This window comes from Podarcis pityusensis (assembly GCF_964106645.2).
Source record: "Podarcis pityusensis genome assembly, chromosome: 1".
In the NCBI taxonomy this organism is placed as follows: domain Eukaryota; kingdom Metazoa; phylum Chordata; class Lepidosauria; order Squamata; family Lacertidae; genus Podarcis; species Podarcis pityusensis.
In genome coordinates, this window is record NC_138028.1 from 97536396 (window position 1) to 97559278 (window position 22883).

A 22883-nucleotide genomic window follows, 5' to 3' on the forward strand; every position below is an offset into this window, starting at 1 on the left:
CCAAATATCTGAGCTTTTCTATTCCACTCATAGCTCAGTGCTCTATATCACGGGTCTTCAACCATGCTTTACCTCAAGCTTGCATAATGGGACTCATTTCTTAATTTTTTGTTACCACATTTGTGTATAACTGTAGCAGCACTGGTATGGCCTAGCTTAGGTCAGACAAGATCCTTTCATGGATCCTGACCCAAAAGCTGACAATGGCCACATACCCTGCTCTGGGTGGGTGATGGTTGTGGCCCCTCACAGGCAGCTTTCCACTCACAAGGTGTGAGCAGTCACTTCCCAGTGGCCAGCCATTCTAAATTCCCCAGCTGGCTGCACTGCAGGGCGGGACAACCTACCAAAACAAAATTTCAGCCAGCTGCAAAACTGCCCAGAACAAAGTTCAACTGCCCAGACAATGAGCATAGCCTGGTCTGCCAACTGAGGATAAAAGCCAACTGTGCCTACAGTTTGCATTGCAGTTGGCCCAAGAGCTCATGGATCCTAACCCACCAGTTGACAACGGATGCTCTAAATCACTGGTTTTCAGCAGGTGGGTTGGGACCAAGGCTTCATTCAAAGTGGCTCGTAACAGGAGCACTATCACGATACAAAGAAATGGGTCTCCAAATGCATGTTTGAGTTAAAAGTGGGTCTTGGGTCTGAAAAGGTTGAAGACATCTGCTCTAAATCACCTTATCTCAAAACCATATGTGTATGCCACTGTGGTGTTGTTGGATAATTATTGAAATTATTGAATTATAGAATAAATATTAAAATGTGTGTAAGAAGGACCAAGAAAGTGAAGGTTGTATGTGCAAGAAAACCATGGGAAAAGAATGGAATGACATGTATGCAGGAGCTATTACTATAACTGTTAAGGACAAAGGAAGGAGGGAAAGATAAGAAAATTGACATGCCTCCTGATTAAACCTTTGCTTGTAAGTGTATAAATGGTTGTTCTGTTTTCATATCCGGTGTGCTACCGTCAATTACTTGCTGGTTGAGGTTATGTCACACTGGCCTTGCAACATCTAAATAAATGTGCTGTTTGACTTGAAAATTGGAGTTTGGATCTTATTGGCCGTCCAGGATGAACTCACAGGGTATTGGGTATTGAGTCCAAATATTTTTCCAACAATGTAATTCCATGCTTGGTCAAAATTGAAGCTGAAAATAGTTGTGCTTGCAGCTCATTTCTGGGTTCAATTCTGCTGGGGTCTTTTTTAAACCTTGAAAGTCCATCATATGTGTCAGGGAACTGCCATCGGAAGGAAGGGAAGTGAAAGGGCTCACACAGGTTGGGAGAGACTCAGCAGCTGAAGAGGGAACCAGTAGGGGGAGAGGAGCTGAGCTGAGGGAAAGGGAGCTGGAGGGATGGCTCAGAGACACTTCCAGCGAAAACAGTGGGGAGGTTTCAGGACCTCCTGTAGGGACACCCACTCCTCGCCGGAAACTGTCACGCAGAGAGTCCAGAAGACGTGTTTCCGTTAAGGAGCTTTTATGTTGGAAGCGATTCCGAAAGCAACCACTGTCGGAATCTGCCAGCGACTGACGGAGCCATGTTTAAGGGGCTCCGTTACAGACAGAGGTTTGCAAACTTGACCAAACTCTGAGGGACTAGGATTTTACACACAAGCAGCTCATCGTCCCATCACAGCATTCCGACAGTCTTCGTGAGCAGCTTGTGCAGGAGAAGGCATCATGAGCAACCCAGCCGGAACCGGAGAAGCAGGAGCTGGAGCGGGTCCAAGCCTGGAAGAAAGGTACCGGGTGTTGGAGGTCCAGCTAGCGCTGCAGACGGCGAGGCTTGAGGAGAGGAGGGCTCAGGATGCAGACAAAAAGGGGAAAGACACCCAGCTCGTCAGAAAGGTACCAGGATTGGTGCAGAAGTTTGGGGGGGAGCCCAAAGACTATCATGGCTTTCGGACAGAGATGCAATATGCCCTCAATCTGCAGTTTGATGAATTCCCTGACGAGGAATCACGAGTGGCTTTCGTGATTGGGCATCTTGAAAAGGGGGCGAGAGACTGGGTTAGACCCCTGATGGCAGCGAATAGTGACGTCCTAAAGGACACGATGAAGTTCTTTCGCGCCATGGATCTGATGTTTTCCAGCGATATTGAACAGGGAGTGGTCCGCAGACAGTTAATGGCTTGCAAACAGGGGAGCCGATCTGTCCGTGAGTACTGGACTGAGTTCACCATGTTGATCCATAAATTGGGGTGGGATCTATCGGCGGAACCCATTCAAATGCTCTTTGAAGAAGGGCTTTCTTCGGCTGTGAAAGACGAACTTTCCCGGGCGCCCAGGGCGGAGTCTATGGACCAGCTGACCAAATCAGCGCTGACCATAGGAGCGCGCCAGGAGGCGAGAGCATTGGAGAGGCGGGAAGGGAAGGGGGAACGTTGGAAGGAGTTCCGCATTCCAGACATTCCAGAGCCAACTTTCCCGCCGGCAGAGCCGATGGAAATCGGAACGGCGCGCGCGCGCGCAGTTTCAAAGCCCAGTGAGGGGGGAAAGAAGGAGGGAAAAGGCGCCCGGAAATGCTATCTCTGCCAACAGCCAGGTCACTTTGCCAGAGTCTGCCCCCAGAGGAAGGAATGGCAAGGGATGGTAGGAGCTGTGGAGGGAAGAGAGGAAGAAATACCGAAGCAAGTAAAAGCCAACGCCTGGCTGCCACCGTCGGGGCACAGCAGCCAGGCCAAAGAGCAGTGAAAGTGCCCACGCCAGAACCTCCTAAACCCGCCCTAGTGATAGAAGTGGCGCTAGAGCTGCCAAACGGACACCCTCTAAAGATAAAGGCGCTGTTGGACTCAGGCAGCTCCTGCAATTTCATGAGCAAAGAGTTTGCAGCTGAACACCAGATACAGACGATCCCTTTAAGCAACCCCCTGCAGGTGACCACGATCGATGGCAGGGAGCTGTTGGGAGGAGAAGTCAGCTTGCAGACCGTCCCAATGATAATGAAGGTGGCAAGGCACACCGAACTGATAGCGTTTAATGTGGCCACCTTGGGAGGAGCTCCCATTATATTGGGGATGAGCTGGCTAGCGTTACATGATCCGCTGGTGGGCTGGCATCAGAGAGTGGTTTCTTTTGGTTCAGCACATTGCTTAGAACACTGCAAAGAGGGAAAGGGTTTGGCAGGGGCCCAAGCCACCCTAGCAGGGACTGAAGTAACGGAGAACGTGAAGGTACCACGACAATACGCAGATCTCCGCGACGTCTTCAGCGAAAGGGAAGCTGACCAACTACCCCCGCATAGACCCTTTGACTGTCAAATCAATTTACTCCCTGGGGCACAGCTCCCTGTAGGCAAGCTGTACGCCATGTCAGACAGAGAGATGCAGGAGCTAAGAGAGTTCATTGACAAGAACCTGAAGAGAGGGTTCATCAGAGAGTCCAGGGCGGTGGGGGGCAGCCCAGTGTTTTTTGTGGATAAAAAAAACACGAACAAGCCGAGGCTTGTGTGTGACTTCAGGGCCTTAAATGCAGTGTCAGAACCAGTGGCTTTCCCTATGCCCAGGATTGACGACATTTTGACAAGGGTCAGGAAGGGAAAGATTTTTACTAAACTGGACCTAAGGGGGGCGTACAACCTGATACGAATAAGGAAGGGGGATGAATGGAAAACCACCATGTTCACCCCTTTGGGGGCATTTGAATATTTAGTTATGCCCTTCGGCCTACAAGGAGGCTCCGCGTGCTTTCAATCGTTTATGAACCACGTCCTGGGGCCTTTGCTTTACAAGAATTGTGTGGCCTTCTTAGACGACGTGTTGGTGTATTCTGAGAATGAGGAGCAGCATGTGAGAGACGTCAGAGAAGTGTTGAGCAGGCTGCAAGCCAACCAGCTGTGGGTGAAACTGGAGAAGTGTCAGTTTCATACCAAGGAGGTGGAATTCCTGGGGTATCGCCTGTCAGACAAGGGATTGGCCATGGATCCCGGCAAGGTCCAGGCGGTGCTGGAATGGAAAACACCCAAAACAAGGAAGGATGTGCAGAGGTTCCTAGGATTTGGGAACTTCTATCGTAAGTTCATCCGAAACTTTGCCCACCTGACGGCGCCCATTACGGACTGTCTCAGCAGTAAGAAGAAGTTCGTTTGGACTGAGGAGGCGGAGCGAGCATTTGAGGAACTAAAAAGGGCCTTCGCCTCGGAACAACAACTCCTGCATGTGGATTTACAAAAACCGATGAGAGTGGAAACTGACGCATCAGACAGAGCTATTGGGGCGGTGCTTCTGCAGCCAGGGAAGGAGGAGTCAGAGTGGAGACCGTGTGCCTTTTTTTCGCGAAAGCTGAACAAATCCGAGAGGAACTACACGGTGTATGACCGAGAACTACTAGCCATTCATGAGGCGTTCCGGAGATGGAGGCACCTGCTAATTGGCGCACAACATAAGGTGCAAGTGTGCACTGACCACAAGAACCTAGAGTATTGGAGGACGGCACGAGTGCTCAACCAACGGCAAGTGAGATGGGCCCAGGAGTTCTCCAAATTTAACTTTGAGATTTGTTACGTGCCAGGCCCAGAGAACATTAGGGCGGACGCTCTCTCACGCAAACCTGAATATTTGGAGGGGGAGGGAGCACCCGAAGAGAGACATGTCATTCCAGAGGACCGCTGGGTGTGTGGGGCGGCATTGGTGGGACAAAGAGAACTGGTAGAGGAAACAGAGAATGATGAATACGCCCAGAATAAGCTCAGAGGTCTTAGGGGTGAGGGAGAGGAACCAGGGGGTTTTGAGGAAAGAAATGGAGCTTTGTATTACAAAGGGGCACTGTATATCCCTGAAGGAGACTTAAGGGGGAGGGTACTCAAGCAGTTGCACGACAGCCCCACGGCGGGGCATTTTGGACAACACAAAACCATGTGGTTGGTCACCAGGGAATTTTGGTGGCCTAAGGTGAGGGAAGATGTACGGGAGTATGTAAGAGGGTGTGAGCAATGCCAGCGAGCCAAAGGGGAGAGGCGGGCACCGGCGGGGCTATTAGAACCCTTACCAACCCCAGAACGACCTTGGGAGGCAGTGTCGATAGATTTTATGACTGATCTGCCGAAGTCCAAGGGGAAAACAGCCATCATGGTGGTGGTAGACCTACTAACAAAGATGTGCCACTTTGTAGCCTGCTCGCATGCAGTCACGGCGGAAGAGACAGCGAAGTTATTTGTAGAACACATTTTTAGGTTGCACGGGGTGCCATTGAGGGTGGTCTCAGACCGAGGAAAACAATTTACTTCCAGGTTCTGGAGGAAGCTCATGAGCTTACTGCAGGTGGAGGTCAACTTTTCGACTGCCCGGCACCCTGAAACCAACGGGCAGGCGGAAAGAGCAAACGGGGTCCTCCAGCAATACCTGAGGTGTTATGTCAATGACAGAGAGAATGACTGGGTAGAAAAGTTGGCGCTGGCGGAATTTGCCTACAACAATGCCGAGAATGTGTCCACAGGGATGAGCCCCTTCTTGGCTAATTATGGGTGTCATCCCAGGGCTTTCCCAGGGGGAGAAGGGGAGAGATGGGGTGTCCCGGCAGCCGAGCATTTTGTAGAAGAAATGGAAGCAATCCATCGTCAGCTCCAACTCAACTTAGAAAGGGCGAAGGAAGAATACAAGAGGCAGGCAGACAAGAACCGAAGGGAAGGTGAAACCATAAGGGTGGGAGATAGGGTGTGGCTGTCAACCCAAGGGTTGCCGTTCAAAGGAGGTTGTAAGAAATTAAGACCCAGGAGATTGGGTCCCTTTGAGGTCATTCAACAGGTCAACCCAGTGGCTTTCAGGCTCCGGTTACCCAACCACATGAAACTGCACCCAGTATTTCACAGGTCGTTACTGTCACCGTATGAGGGGGGACGAGAAGGGATGGCCACTCGGGGACCGGTCATAGAAGAAAGGGAATGCAGCAGCCATGTGGCAGAAATCCTCGACGCCAGATGGAAGGGGGATCAGGTGGAGTATTTGGTAGCGTGGGAAGGAGAACCGGAGTCAGAAAACACTTGGGTAATGGCAGAAGATATCAATGACGAGGTATTGATAGAAACGTTCCATCAAAGGTTCCCAAGGAAACCTCAGCCTGTGGAGAGGTTCCGGAGGGAATACTTTGGGACCACCGATGAGGAGGAGGAGTTGGAAGGATTCTCGGAATCGGAAGGGGAAGGGGAGATGGACTCTGAGGAGGAGGAGTACTTCGAGACCAGGAACCGCAACAGGTGGAGAGAAGTGTTCGGGACATCGGAAGATGAAGGAAGTTCATTCCGGGGTTTTGCCTCCTCACCGCCCGTAGAGGAGGGGGCGAGAGGGGATGAAGGGGGCCCTGGAGGGGAGGTGGATGTCAGGGAACTGCCATCGGAAGGAAGGGAAGTGAAAGGGCTCACACAGGTTGGGAGAGACTCAGCAGCTGAAGAGGGAACCAGTAGGGGGAGAGGAGCTGAGCTGAGGGAAAGGGAGCTGGAGGGATGGCTCAGAGACACTTCCAGCGAAAACAGTGGGGAGGTTTCAGGACCTCCTGTAGGGACACCCACTCCTCGCCGGAAACTGTCACGCAGAGAGTCCAGAAGACGTGTTTCCGTTAAGGAGCTTTTATGTTGGAAGCGATTCCGAAAGCAACCACTGTCGGAATCTGCCAGCGACTGACGGAGCCATGTTTAAGGGGCTCCGTTACAGACAGAGGTTTGCAAACTTGACCAAACTCTGAGGGACTAGGATTTTACACACAAGCAGCTCATCGTCCCATCACAATATGGTTTATGACTGAAGTGCCTTAAGAGTCTGTTGGCTCCACAAATACTTACGTATAAGATTTACAGTTGTTTACTCCGCAAGTGCTTACACATAGCTTTTTCAACACCATTTCAGTACTACCACCACTGAAGACTATATGGGACAGGGTTTATATGGTTGTTGCACTCTGGCTATGGAACGTTCTCACCCAGGAAGTTGTGGTTCAACAGCAGGCAAATACTTTTTAAAAATAAATAAATACCAGGCTATTAAATCCTCTCTGCATTGCCTTCACAATGTTTGGAAGTTTTGCTTTTAATTCTGCTGACTGCTGTTATACTGTGTTGTTTTAATGTGCTTTTTTGCTTTTGTTTCAATTTGTAATCTTAACTTTTTGCAAACTGCCCTGGAAATCTGTTGAAGAGTAGGGTATAATAAATCAAATCAATGCATAAATATTTAAAATGTAGTGTATAAAGTGGATCAGAATCCCACCATGAAATCACAGCATGTTAAGAGCTTTGCAGCACCTGCTTTGCCTTTTATTTGCCTACTGTAAACTGGGCATCTCATGTTATATGTGTTGTTCAGTAGCTTCATATGTGCTACAATGCAGATCTAACTACCGGTACATCATCTGTCTGCTTTCAATAGCAGCTTGAACTGATTTATCTTCCTTATTCAGTCCTTGCGACATGTGGGGAGACACAATAAAGCAGCATTTTAAACCACTTCTGATCAAGCCTTGTTTAGCCCTCTAGCTATTACCTTCGCTGGCACTTCAGGAAATGAGTAATCAAACTGATTGGACAATATCTTCTTCTGCATATTACTACTGTAAACTTATTCATTCTTTAAGTGCTCCACAAAACCCAAATGCCTATTTCTCTATTCACTCATCAAAAAAATAAAATTATTATTTTTTCTACCCAGGTCTTAACGGTGATGATAATGATGATTTGCTCTGGGTGCTTATATGTTATTCCAAGAAACTGAACATGTTGAAACATCACTTTCTATAGCCTGCTGTGTTTCTGGGGTTGCCAAATGTAGCTCACACAGGCACACATATGCATGGGCAGTAGTGTAGGAACTTGCCCATAGGCTGCCTCATAGAGTATGGGTAGATTCTAACTATGGTTTGGGTGCCTTTGCTCATGAACAGAAATGGAAGGAAATCTAAGATACTAAACATTGGGTTTTACTCAGAGAAGTCACATTGATATTAATGAACATGACTAAAGTCATATATAATGTCAACAGGTCTATTTTGAGTAAAGCTTGGTTGACTACTACCTATTCTATGGAGAGTGAATATAACCATTCTGACTTCTCCATATTTTCCTTGAAATTGAAATAAGACTCTTCACCTTGTGTGTTTTGCAAGCAAATCACCGGCTTGGTTACACACATAAAAATATTCTTGTTATGCTTTCTTTGTCCTCTGGAAACACTAGTGCTCTTTGAAGATCAAAGGGAATACAGGAAAAGATTTTTTTTAACTGTGATAACAATCATTATAGTCTACAAGCAAAAACAAGGAATATACCATTTCTAAGAACAGGTGTGTGAGAAGGTTGCTTCTCTCTCTCTCTCTCTCTCTCTCTCTCTCTCTCTCTCTCTCTTTCTCGCTCTCTCTGCAAAATGAAATTGTGTTGACTTCCTTTATAGGCACTGGGCTACTTAATATGTGGCAATGAACTCCTCTAAACTATATATATATATATAAAAGCTTAACCCACTCTGACCAATGTTCTGCTTCAAGTCAAGTGAAGTTCAGGATTCACACTTTACTGAGAGAAGCTCAATCAATAACTGGCATGGCTGTTTTTAATTTACTCAGCTCTGAAAATAGCTGAATCAAACAAAGATAGTACCTCTTGAGGAGTACTGTCATACCTTGGGTTGAAGTAGCTTCGGGGTGAGCATTTTCGGGTTGCAGTAACGGAACGTGTTACTTCCAGGTTTCACCGCTCACGCATGTGCAGACGCTCAAAATGACGTCACGCGTATGCGCGGAAGCGACAAATCATGACCCACTCACGCGCAGACACAGGTTGTGTTCGCTTCAGGATGCAAACGGGGCTACGGAACGGATCCCATTCGCATCCAGAGGTACCAATGTATATATTTTATCATAGAAAGAGAGGCATACGCAATACCTGGAGCTCTTTCTGAAATCCATACAAATGAATTAAACAAACAAATGATGTTTAAATCTCAGCATCAGTCTTTTGTTATCTGGAGCACCTTTCTCCAGCTTGGTGCCTTCCAGATCATTTAGATTACAATTCCCATCATGACAGTGCTAGATGGAGTTGATGGGAGTTGTAGTCCAAAACATCTGAAGGGCACTGTGTTGGAGAAAGCTGGCTTACAGTGCCTGCCATGTAATAAAACACAACATATCTTCAATAAGTAATACAGTGGTACCTTGGTTTAAGAACTCAATTTGTTCTGGATGTCCGTTCTTAATCTGAAACTGTTCTTAACCTGAAGTACCACTTTAGCTAATGGGGGCCTCCCGCTGCCACTGCCGTGCGATTTCTGTTCTCATCCTGAAGCAAAGTTCTTAACCCAAGGTACTATTTCTGGTTTAGCGGAGTCTACTACAGCTCAATGCTGTTATTATTTTCTTTCCATCTATCCTGTAACACTGATTTGTAATGGGAGGCAGTCAACACAGAAAGTTGAAAAACTTCTTGGCATTCCATACACACTGAGCCTCTTTCTCTAGGGTATCGTACATTCATATCTGGAGGAGTAGGGGACTGTACCAAATTTGTGCTTGGGGTACTATCAACACGGTAGGCCTAAAACTGAAATATTCTTCGCTTTCTGGGATTTGCAGTTTCTATGCTCATTGAATCGTCACTAGATGGCATTTAAAACTGGAGGATCATTCTGGAACAACATTTACTGCCTCAGTTGCCCTTAAGTCTGTAAAGCTTTTCAAAGATCGCTCAAGATGACAGCCAGGGAGGTAATGAAAATGCTATATGTTGCCTTTGGACATTGCAGCAGTAGTAATCTCCAAGAACAAACTATTAGGAGTACTACATTTCATACCTTAATATCCGCTGCTTTTAAGGAATGAAAATTCCCATCTAAGCCATTATCTATAAGACCGGTGATCTCTTGTACTCAATAAAGACAGTCTGTAGATTTTAATGTGCAGAGCTGGCCTAGTGACTAATTACATGGCACGGCATGTGGCATTGTACCATCTTCCGTTCAGCTGGGTCATTGTAATTAATTGCCTGAGCAAAGTAGTTTCCAGGATGCTGTTATAAATAATGAATGTTTAAATCTGGAGTAGGTTAGAAAACTCTGGGGATTCCAGCATTCTTTCTTTCCAAAAGCTAAATCTTCCAGGTTGCTATGAAGAAATGAGGCCACTGCTGTAAAGAGCCTAACACACCTCTGGCAAATAAATGGCTAAATGGTAGTAGCAGGGGTGATAGCATTAGTAGATTTCAGTCAGATCCAATTAAAAGTGCAGACAGCACTTGATTCTGCCTACATACTGTGAAAGTTTATTCATGGTATGTATAAAGGATGTAGAGGTCTTTATGTACAGGCCTATATCAAATCAAATATCTTTAATACGGTCAATGACCAGGAAGCAATTTATAAAATATGACATTAAAAGTAGTATTGTGCTACAAGTAACAGTAAAAATATGGCCAATTCACAGAATTGGTGCTTATATTTATGACCAGGTTTCGAGTTTTAAGTTTTTAAAATTCAATTCAGGAGTCGCTACTGTTTATTATCGTTCCTTCAATGTTTACAGTTTGAGCTCCTTTGTAGACATCATTGCTCGTCTTATTCTTGTTGCAATGGCCTATATCTAATCTATCCCATAAACTCAGGCATTTCAGCATCATCAAAACTTTTGAAAATATGGTAGAAAATATAGGCAAAATACGTTTTAGAAGTTCGGTTTAAAACTCACATAACAGCATTTAGGACTGCTTACATTTTTTTTCTTTCTTAAAGACTTACCTCTCCCTGAAGATACTTTGATTCTGAGAATGATACACTTTCTAGCCCAATGAGTTTAAAAGCTTAGGGAGAGGCTACCAGGACTGTCTCTCTGTTTTCCTTCACATTTGAAGCCAGAATGCACTATCTGCCCTCAGCTGCCTGCAGTGCAAACACAGTAGAGGAGTTGAATGATCTCTCATTTTTATATCTGGGCTCAAGCCATTTAGGGCTTCATAGTTCAGAACAACAAAAAGTCACAACTTTGAATTGTTCTCAGATGAGTGCCAAGAGCTAATGCAAACTCTGAAATAACAGTGAAAACCTTTGTAATCAAAGCTTAGCAGCTCACAATTGCACTGATTCTAAGACAAGTGACTTGAAACAATTACTGAGTAGTATATCCCTAGTAATATCACATGGGGCTTTTTGCTGATTTGTAAAAGCACATTTTTAGGTTTATGTGTAATGGACAGCGTCCTAAACACAATGCCAGGGTAATGTGGCTTGGCTTACATAGGTGTGTGTGCATGAATATGCAATAATATTTTAATTAATTATGTGGAAAACTAAAGCATGCCATAAATTAACTTGAAAACCCATCCTGGATTAGTGCTAATGATTGGCCTACATCACTTTCCCAGTTCCATTCTACAGCAATGACACATGGTGATTCAGACCTAGAAACTGACTCCCTTCAATTCCTGGGTCCAGTAGATGTAGAATTTAATTAAGGTTTGGGTGTTAAACTATGTGCTAGACACTTCTAATCACCTGGAATCAGCAAGTATTAAAATCTAATTAAGTCAGGCTAGCCTCCCGTGTTAAGATGACAGCCTGGGAGATGGGCCATTAAGAACACAGAGGATCAAAAAGAACTCAGTGTGAGATGGCAAATGTGTGGGGCCCCTCTCCCTCAACAGATAAAGTCAGAGCTTAGGTTAGAGGGGTTGGAGTTATGAGCTATGTGACTGAAACAGAAAGCAGCAGGCAGGGCGTGATGTTTTATGTATGTTGAATCCAAGGCTGCACCTACGGAAGAAGCTGATTATGCTGTGAGCTCTTCCACTGTAGGCTCAGGTGGTATATATGTGTCAATAAACCATATATCATAAAGACACCAGTGTCCGCTGTGCCTCATTTCCAAAAGAAAACATGGGCCCTAGGCAAGTGCACCTAGAACCCCTGGAATTTCGCACGCTCAGAGATTGGGGTGGCATGCAGCAATACACTCAAAACCTCTCTATCATGTTTTGTTAAATCAGAAAATCCAATTCCAAAAGTACTGCTATTTGTACCTATGAACAGTATGAAGAGGGGGCAAATTCCAGTGGGTGATTGCAATTATTCATGCTGGTTTACACCCAGTAGTCCTTTAGATCTGGTCTCATTTATCATGTTTATTGTGTTGTTGAAATGCCAGTCCATACAGAATTTCTGCACCTCTATCTATGGAATCTGTAAATTAGATACCATTCCTTCCTGAGTGAGCTCATTTTAAAACACTTAGAAATTGTTTTTAGCAAATAAGCCAGAAGAAGGTTAACAAAACACATTCTGGCAACCTTTTGTTTATTGCACTATAAAATCTCATAAATGAAACATTATTTCTCATTTGAAAGTAGACACTCTGAAGCAATGATGCAACCATCATACTTTTAAAGAGCATTTGGCAGGGAAGGGAAGACCTCCCAGGGTGAGAGATGAGGAGAAGAAAGGAAAGCTCCCAGGTGAGAGCTGGGAGGGTCCACCATTTTCTGTGTGGGACAAGGATTAAGAGCTACCTTAGAGAGAGGACTGTGTCTTTTCTCTTTCTTTCACTGTTTTTGTTTTTTATTTAGATTTTTTTTTATATCTTATTGTACTATGAAAAAGTTTTAATAAAATCATTCAGGGATACTTTTAAAGAGCATTTATGCCAATGCCTTACTTCACAATATATTACTGGTGGGTTTGCCAGAATTTTACATCTACATTACATTGCATAATTTTCCATCGTCCTCAGATGTCCAAGCCTTTTGGAATCCCACAGTTAGAGTTGCTGAACAGAATATTTTGTTCATGAAATAACTTTGGCCTTTCTATACCTGTATGCCTGCCATGTGCTATACCACTGCGCTATGTGATGCATAAGAATGAAGTCTCTTGCAACTTCGGCTACAGTAATCAGCCCATGAGCACAAAACCAAATTCATCCACAAACTTTTCAAATATTTGAGCTAAATCACTAAACATGCCCTTAATCCTGTGCACATAAGCAGTTTGTTTATCCTCTAATTCATAATTCCCCGTAATTTTGATGTGTGCAAATAAAAGAGAGTGTACCATGATGAGAAAGATATAGATTGCCTAATGAATGAGATGATTATTTAGCCAAAGCAAACATGATAAAGAAAAGTTTCCAGGTCTAACTTACCAGTGGAAATTCCGTTTCCCCTCCAGGAATTTGCCTGATTTGTTTTCATTTTAACACATTTCCCAAGCTGCCTATTGCAAGAAAGGTCACACACTTCAAAACTGCTCCTGAAATAATTGGACTGGGTATATACATGTATTTTTAACATATTCATCACGCAGCAACACCATTATCCTGTGGGGTTTTTGCTTTTGTTTTGTTTTCAGCTGATTTTAACCTTGTGTTTTTCTACTATGTTCCTAGTCAGTGAAACATCCAAGTGCTATTCTTACATGGACAATCCATGATGTAACTGTGTGTGTTTTAACTGAGATATAATTGCAGGAGTTGCCATTTTCTCTGAGTGGTGTCAGAGAGAGATGTTTAATGATCTCTCTCCAAGTCATTTTTCTGATTAAAAAAAATTCCCTTAATATGATGTTTGGCGTTTGGAGGAGGAATATAGACCTTGGTGTTTTATCATTGCAGGACAAACAGAAGCTGGGAGAAGTTTTTGATCAAGAAAATTGCATAGGGAGGGGAAGAATTCAACAACTCCCCCTCCCCAACTACTTCACATAAATGGGAAGCTCCCCCCAGCTATATTACAGTTTGTAAATATACCAGGAGATCTATCATAGATATCCCACATAACAGACAGTTTGTTTCCCCTCTGTAAGTCACAAGAACCTGCCCTAAACGAAGATGTACAGTTAGTATTAAATAAAATTTAGGGTCTGTTGTGGCCTGCCTCCCTTGTACTTAGACACTTTCTGTTTCTCTTCATAGCTTCTATGTAGGAATTGTGGGTTGTTCTTGCTGTCATTTTAAATAAAGAAACTTGTATAAATATAAATCCTTAAATCCCCTCTTGTTGACCCCTCTGTCAAATTATGTCAGCTTGGAAAAATGGCTGTATTACCAATGAAAACTAGACTATGTTCAAAAAGTGAACTTGTAGCCTTGCACAATGCACTGGAATAAGAGGCAGGAAAAAGAGGTGCACAATTCCAAGTTACAGAACAATGTCCACCACCTCAATGGTTTGGAGATGAGTTACTGAAGAATTAATCACCTATTTACCTGTTCAGACTAAGGCCCCATCTGCACTAGGCTATTGGTACTGCCATACTAAATGATCAACACCTTACAAATGTGGAACAGGCATTAGGTGGCACCTTTTCCGCTAATCGAAGTGTTCAAGTGGGCACATGTGGGGTAAGACATAGGTAAGTATTCTGAGAACAACTGCAAAAAGATTTGAGCATATCTGTAAAATTCTAAGATGAATATTTGGGAGCAAGTTCATTTACAATCTAAAAGAAGACTTGAAGAACACAGCACTTCTCTGAAATTTCAGAGGAAAAAATGATAACAATTGCCAATACGGGGCAGATTTCTACATGATATGTAAATTATTCCACAAACTCCTCTAAATCAGTTCCTATAACCAAACTACAGTATATTCTTGGGAGAGCAAGCTGCATCTGATATAGCCTGGAGCAATCACTGTGTTTCCTCTACATATCTCATAAAAGTGTGGCATCCATAAATTTAGGTGCCTTGTGCAACAGCAATGCAAATTATTCAGATTGTTGCTTAATCTTAAAATCTTAAGATTTACTCTGTAGCCAGCATGAAAGAACTGAAAGGCACACCTACTCCTCAGGTAAAAAACAACAAAAATCCAAAAAAATATATTCATCATCTGTCATTTGGCATGCCCTTCGCTGGCAGAGGAAAACCATGCTAATTACATAATAGTATTGTGTACACAGTTTCACAACCCAAAGACCTGATCCTGCAAACCGTGTTATATACTTCCTAAGGTTCCCTGTTGTGAGTATTGCTGTTATGTAGGGTTGCCATATTTCAAACAGTGAAAATCTGGACAGAAAAGTTGTTGAGCTTTTTTGGCAAAATCAATTTTTAAAAAATGCTGGTTTTGAGATATTTTTATGGGAAAACAGCAAAAAAGGGCACTGCCAACATGGGCTGCCATACATCCAGATTTCCCCAGACATTTGACCAATTTATGCCCGGACACTGCTGCCGAATGCAGTATTCCGTAAATGTCCGGGAAAATCCAGAAGTATGGCAGCCCTAGGTGGACACCTGTATTGTTAAGATAAAATAAGTGGCCGTTTTGGGTCATGTTTCTGGCAAATAACTGATTACGGTGAGATGCAATAACTACAGAATGCCAATGCAGCAACAGGGACAGGGTTAATAGTTATTGTGCTAGAAATGGATACAGCCCATCCCACTCTCCTGGAGAAATCCCTGTGGTTGCCTGTGTAACAATAACTTTCAGTGTGACTTGAGTTTATTCAATCGTTTTTATTTTATTTTATTTTTGCAATCAGTATTCTAGTCTTAACTGCAACTGCAATTGCAATTCCAACCCCCCCCCCCCAAAGCTAAATAGTTGGGGTTAGACATGTATACACACTTAGCTGGGAATAAATCTCATTAAACTTAGTGGGGCTTACTTCTTAGTAGAGATGCTAGGACTGCACAGTAACTGCACTGCCTCTAGTCCTTTCCACTTTCCTTGCTACATTAGTTCTTCTACAACATTCTATTTGAATTTGTCAAACGAGATTTACACTTTGCAAATCTCATGATGACTAGGCTTCTGTCAGCTCATATTTCTCCAGATGTTTTGTGATCTCATCCCTTATTAATGTCTCAGGGAGCTTGCCTACTACTAAGGCCAGGTTAACTGGTCTATAATGTGTTGTCTCTTGCCACTCTAGATGGCTCCCTAGCCGACTAGCAGGCCCTCATCAGCAAGTTCAGCCAGAGTGAACTATACATATATAAGCAAAATAACATTCCACGAGCTGCTCACAAGTTATATTCAGAGGGGTTTGTTTTCATTCAGTGGCCATGATACCTGAAATGTGTATGCCCTTTAATGGCATCTCAGCTGCTGCACTGAGGCAGCAGCTCGGAGGATCTGACATGAACATTTTAAAACCAGCGTAAGGCAACAGCTTGTCACTTTTTGTAGGCGCTGAGACTAGGCACTCAAGCAGTGATGTCAGCGCTGTCACTGGAAGACTCTCATTGGAGCTTGGTATGGTTCTACCCTGCTGCTAGGAGCAAGGAGAAGACAGGAAAGTAGCAGGGTCCACTGTTGCTAATGTGCGAGAGATCCCAATGGGTTATGCTTGGGGAAAATATTTCCACTACACCTTTCAATTCTGAAAGCAGCTTGCAACATCATATCAAAACATTAAAATATAACTAATAAAATAACAATAAAAGCCATAAAAGGCAGCACATGGGAGCAGCAATAAAACCACAGGAGCCATTAAAAATATAGGAAAACAAGGAGACTTCCATCTAGCACTAACTGTATTTATTTATTAGCTACATTTCTGCACCACCCAGCTACTGAAGTTCCCTTTAATGAAGATTAAAATAATAGAATACAATTTTTTTTTAAAAAACAACACCACAACATTATGTATGACCTAAAACAGATTTAAACAGTCACAGAATAAAAACAAAGTGAATCCAACAGAAGCAAAGAACAGTGCATTAGCATTAGCACATTTTTGGTTTTAAAAAGCCAGAAAGAATTAAAAGATGCCATCAGATTCCATGCCCGGTAAACAGATGAAAAGATGGAACAGAACGACAAACATAGGGAGGCAGGGGAACTCCAAGGTGTCACTGCTAAGGAAGCTCTTTCCATTCTAATTAGCGCTGCCCCTGAAATCTATAGTCCAGGAGCAGCCATTGTTGGACTACAACTCCCATCAGCAAGTGTGGCCAATGGTTAGGGATTATGGGAGTTGTAATGTCTGGCAGGAACCACCATAGCTATTTATTTTCAATATTTACAGACAGCTTTTCACCATAAATTATCTCACTGATGTCTACAAAGCAGTTACCCTGCTATGCTGGCCATAACAGATTTTAATGGATGGTAACCAGGCAGTTTCCTTTTTAAGTGGGCATAGCCAGCCTGCATAGCATATCGCAATTTCTTGGCGCTAATTCTAAGCATACTGATTCAGATTAGGCTTCATTGAAATGAACAGAATTTGTGTCTCTGGAAATGTGCTTAGTCAGTTGTTATGGTATTTTCTGCTAATTACAAAGCTAACCACATTAGCATGGATATTGGGCCTACATCTTAAGCAGATAAGATGTCCTGCAGCAATAATAATATTATCCTAATTTTTAATGTCTATGAAAAATCCTTCCCAGATACTGTCTATTTAACATTCCTGAAAATGCTTGCTTGTGTAAGTTAAGCTAGCCAAGCTTTGGAAGAGGTTAGCTGCAAGCCAATCAAGATTACAAAGTTCAGGCAGAGAAACAGAAATATACAGAACTTTAAATCTGGTCTTCAACTTTAAAACATAGCAAAACGTAGAATCTTAATAAGTTTGCTTTTAACATTCATATAGGAATATTTACAGAATTAGTGGGATTCTCAAAATACCTTAAGAAATTTTATTGGCTTTTCACCCTAGATTAAAGGACAGAGGACAGAGTTTATGGGCACGATTCTGTGAAGTTCTCAAACACAACTGAAATGAATGGAAACTGTGCAAAACCCCTTGCATGGCTCGCATTCATTTGATGTGGCTTACATTTAAGAGTCTCACAATGAATTGCTTCCATGACTTCACGACACACTGGAAGATCTGCAGTAAAAGATTTGGAAAGCTACATTTGCAATGTGTTTGAAAGCCTGCCTTGACAAACAAAGGTTGTGGAGCCAGATCATAAAAGCCAAACTATCCCTGATAGCAGTATTACCTGATACCATCATCCTCTGTACCGCTACAAGAGATTGTGGGTTTTTTTAAACTCACACACACCCCAGAAGTTACATCTTTTCAGCATACTTTGTCAACTAACAAATATGCTGTCCAGAAAAATGCACTACTAGATATTTGACTTGGATGAACAACTGGTGATTTTAAAATAAATTATTTCTATCACCCAAAACAAATATCAATATAAGGCCAATGCAATTTCCCACACATTTTATGGAGGTGACATTTTGAACTCCTGACTCCAAGAAGTAATGTTGTCTGCAGTTCAGAAAATCCCATGGAATGTGGAATCCATTTTCCAAACAGCCCTTTGCTATATTCTTTGGAAAGAATTGCAACACAAACACAACAATTTTAATATAAAATCACAGGTATTCCAAAAGTAAGTGGGAGAACAATCCTCCTTGTAAAAATGATCACTGAAACCAGATGCGGCATTACTGAAAAACTCAAATGCTGGCTACACAGCTAGAAAATTAAGCCACATCTGTCTCCTGCCATATTTCATATCAAGCAATGGAACGAATCAAAATAAACACAAGATAAGCCTAGAGTTATCACCATAGGCAGTGATACAATCCAACACACAATTACATTTGAACCAATCCTATTGTGCTCAATGGGACTTACTGCTGAGTAAATATACATAGCATGATGGTGACCTCTTTCCTAAATGGAAGCAATTATTTTATTTAACTCTCCACCCAACCCTTGCCTCACAGCCAGAGGAACTTTGGAGGAGATGTTTTTGTTCCTTTCAATCTTAGTGATAAGAACGTACTTGCTATACCTTTACATTTAGTATTGCAATTATTATTGCTATTAATGTGGTAGGCACGTCTGAACATAGAAGTGGCATCGTGCCTACCCTAAGGACTGAAATTTTTTTATTAAATAGACAAAGCTGGGATGGGAAGGGAGAACAAGGAACTATCAAAGAGTAGGGTAAGAGAAATGATATTGAAGGATAGTTTGGGAGAGACTATGTTGATGAACTGGGTTATGAGAAGGAGTGATGCTGCATGAGACAACCATTTGCCAACATCAACTTTGCCCTTAATCATACCCACCTTCTGCACAATGTGCTAAACTCCCATGTACTGCTCAAATAACAGTGAAAATTGGGGTGGAGCAGCAGGCAATAAATGAATACAGTGTGGGCAGTGGGTACATATCTCAATCCCCAACGCCAACCATCCACACATATAGAAATGATCCATGTTTTAAAATATTGCCTTAAAAATAAAAACTGTGTTATTATTAATAATATTATTTACTAAAATTTGCATACCACCCTTCATCTGAATATCACAGGGTGGTTCACAACAAACAAAAATGCAAAATAAGAACAAAAAATATATTTTAAAACCACAAACCAATACACCCCCCAAACTCATTTTAAAAGGCCATAGATTGTTTAATCAGCTAAAGGCTGTATAGTTCACATGACTGGTCAATATTCTGTGTGCTGATAGAACAAATGTGCAAGCTTCTGTTCTTTAACAGTGTAAGTCATTACAGTGGTACCTCGGTTTAAGAACAGCCCTGTTTACGAACGATTCGGTTTACGAGTAGTGTCCCGGTTTGCAAACCTTACCTCAGTCTAAGAATGGAATCCGAACGGTGGAAAGGCACTGGTGGCAGGAGGCCTCATTAGGGAAAGCACGCTTCAGTTTAAGAATGGCTTCAGTTTAAGAACGGATGTCCGGAACAGATTAAGTTCGTAAACTGAGGTACCACTGTATAGAAATTTCTATCTCAATAAAGCAATAATTCTTTGATATATGGTAGCACTTGTGTGTATTTTAATGCTCTGCAGCTTATAGAGATATTACCTACCTCCAATTCATATAGTTGTTTGTGATTAATAAAACCAGCCAAGAAAGCACTGTCATTGTTTTGCAAACATTTTTTATGCTGGTTGCATTTTTAATTTAACACAACACACTCTTCTCCTTTTGATAATACATACTTGCGGCACTATCTATTCCTTATACTGAGAGAGAGTAAGAGTTTAATAGATTTGTTTTTGTTGCTCTGCATATACTTTGAATTTTTATTAGCAACACAGAGTGCATAAAATCTGCTTAAGGAAGCAGTCTGGGACAACAGATGCCCTTGCAGCAAAAACCAAGGCCAAATCAGCTAATGGGCAAAAAATCTCTACTCAGCCCTGAAGAAACTAGTGAATCTATACAGGATAGAGACTGAGCGCCAAGAACTGGGGCCAGGGTTATATAGGCCAAGTCTCTCACCAACACCCCCAAATTTTAATAAAAGTGGGACATAAATACTGGAATTAATTAAACTGATGACAAAATGTGGATTTTATTCACCTCCATCTTATGTGCATAGAGCCAAGCAGTTATTGTTCACTAAATTAACATGAACCACAGGGTTTGATGTGCTGCAAATGGGGGGGCTATGTTGCGGGGGGGGGGGCTATGTTGTTGACAGAAAGGCAAGGCAAGGACTTACTTTATGTGTGAACCCTGTTAAAATTAATTTGAGATTACACAGGAGCAGAAGAACTAAATACTGTGTTTGCTGCCTCTCATCTTCAAAAGAGCAACAGTGGTGTGACAGAAGTCTTGAAATTAATCCCTTATGGTTATCATGAATCCCTCTTGTAATTTAAATTTAATTCTGGATAGGCTCTCTGAGTGAAGTTCAGAAATCAAAAGGGGGGGGGGGAGAGTGTTATTGTGCTCAGGTCCTGATTGTTTTCCTACAGGTATCTGGTTGGCCACTGTGAGAACAGGATGCTGGACCACATAGGCCAGGGGTCAGCAAACTTTTTCAGCAGGGGGCCAGTCCACTGCCCCTCAGATCTTGTGGGGGGGGCTGGACTATATGGGGGGGGGGAATTATGCAAGAGCACCACGTGCCCCGGTGGCTGCTTACCTGTGTCTTGTGAGCGGAAGGGGCTGGTGGCGGCGGAGAGACAATGAGCAGCACATGAAAGGGCTCCAGAGAGGGGCTGCTTAAAATGGTTGCCGCTGAAGTGCTGCTGCTGCTGCTGGCACCAACAAAGCCCAGCCCCCTTCCCCCATCTAGGCAGGGCAGGGAGAAGCCAGGAGAGGGAGGGAGGAGGCGCCGCCACTGCCGCCATGTGAGGGAGAGGGAGGGAGAGGGAAAGAACATGTGCGCTGGCGATCCACGGACCGTCCACAGGCCATATCCAGAAGGCAAGATCTTCACTGTAATGCATTGTATAAGTAGCAAGCCTGGTTGCAGGCAGGCTGCCCGAATCCTATGTAAACTAACCAGAACAGGTTACTTCTGGGTTTTGGCACATGCGCAGAAGCGCTAAATTGTGCTTTGCGCATGCGCAGAAGCACCAAATCGCAACCTGCACGTGCGCAGACACACCGCTGCGGGTTGCGGACACTGCAGGTTGCGAACCTGCATCCCACACGGATCATGTTTGCAACCCGAGCATCCAGTGTACTAGCATATGGATTCAAGTTGGAGGGGGGCATATTTAAGTAAACAAATGTGCCACATTTCTGCATCTGCACCCACAGATTCACTTACCGTATTTTTCGCCCTATAGGACGCACTTTTTCCCCTCCAAAATGAAAGGGAAATGTGTGTGCGTCCTATGGGGCGAATGCAGGCTTTCGCTGAAGCCTGGAGAGCGAGGGGGGTCAGTGCGCACCGACCCCTCTCGCTCTCCAGGCTTCAGGAAGCTATCCGCTAGCTCTCCCACGGCTAGCGGAGTGCTTGCCAGCACCCAGAAGCTTGGGGCGCGCTGAGCTCAGCACGCCCTAAGCTTCGGGTTTCGCGCAGTCCTCCACTAGCCGTGGGAGAGCTGCGCGAAGTATATGGTAGTATACGGTATATAGTACGGTATATCTAGGGTGGTAGGTGGCCCATGCACAGGCAGAACCATCTGTCAAGAGAATAGCCTGCTCATTTACTTGCAAAGTCAGACATTTCACCAAGCAAATTCTAACATTCTTCACACTGATTTATAACTGACAGACTCAGCCAGTAATCTTGGCTAATTTAAACCATTCTGCAATCAGAAGCTCAGTGTAAATAATGGCTTTACAATTGTTTAAAATAATAATTTCAAAGCATGAAAAATAGTTTCTGGACTTGCTTCATCAATATAACATTTTAAACAGATCAGAGCAGGGTCAGCCACCACAAGCATGTTTGTGTTCAAAGAGGAAATTCCAGATTAGTGCAATATAATTCATAGAACCATATTTCATATGATAGGATCAGTCAATTAGCACATTCCCATATGTGAAAATGCATTAGCTGATTAACACACTTACACATATATTTTGTAAAACATGACCAGATTATTATTTTTTAAAGAATATGGTTCTGTAATATGTTACTACATGGCAGGGCTGGTCAAAATGCTGTCCTCTGTATGTTGTGGGATTCTCTATAGTTTGAAGACATATGAAACCATATGTATAATGGAAAATTGGTCTGAACAAAGGCTGCTGGATTCACCATGTAATTATTAATTAATTTCTATACAGGATTTTCTCATGATTTCAGTTTTCCAGTCATTTGTTGTTACAACTATATATCAGATCCCATAGACTACCCCTTTACACTGAAAGAATTTACCAGAAGCTTATTGCTCCAAGTATACTACAATAACCTACAGCCCAACAGTTACTTGTATTATTATTATTATTGTCCTGCCTTTTTACTGAACCAGGACTCAAGGTGGCTTAAACAAATTCGTAAGCATGCGTGAGTTGGTGTTTGTTGCTAGAAGCCAACAAAGTTTGCAATTCTCTGTAAAATGCATTATAAATACTTCCCATTGAAAGCAGGATTTACGTCTCGGTAGAGATGGAGGAGAAATTCGGTTCAGTTCACATTTTAAAGCAAACTTAGCAAATTTGCACTTTTTGAAACAATATTAAAAGTAAAACATAGCCATCTTTCAAAATTATCAGAATTGTGCAGTGCAGTTCACCAAACAAGTAATGTATACAAAAACATACACAA

At 43.0% G+C, this 22883-nt stretch overlaps 1 protein-coding gene across 3 annotated transcripts in view; it reads right to left on the reverse strand.

Annotated features, from left to right (window-relative positions):
- NCKAP5 (NCK associated protein 5) overlaps positions 1 to 22883 on the reverse strand; it is a 627572-nt gene that overhangs the window by 560380 nt on the left and 44309 nt on the right. For all 3 annotated transcript variants that reach the window (XM_081005049.1, XM_081005050.1, XM_081005048.1), the window contains one exon: positions 10722 to 10862. The gene's annotated coding sequence lies outside the window, so the exon portion shown is untranslated. The remainder of the gene's footprint in view (positions 1 to 10721; positions 10863 to 22883) is intronic.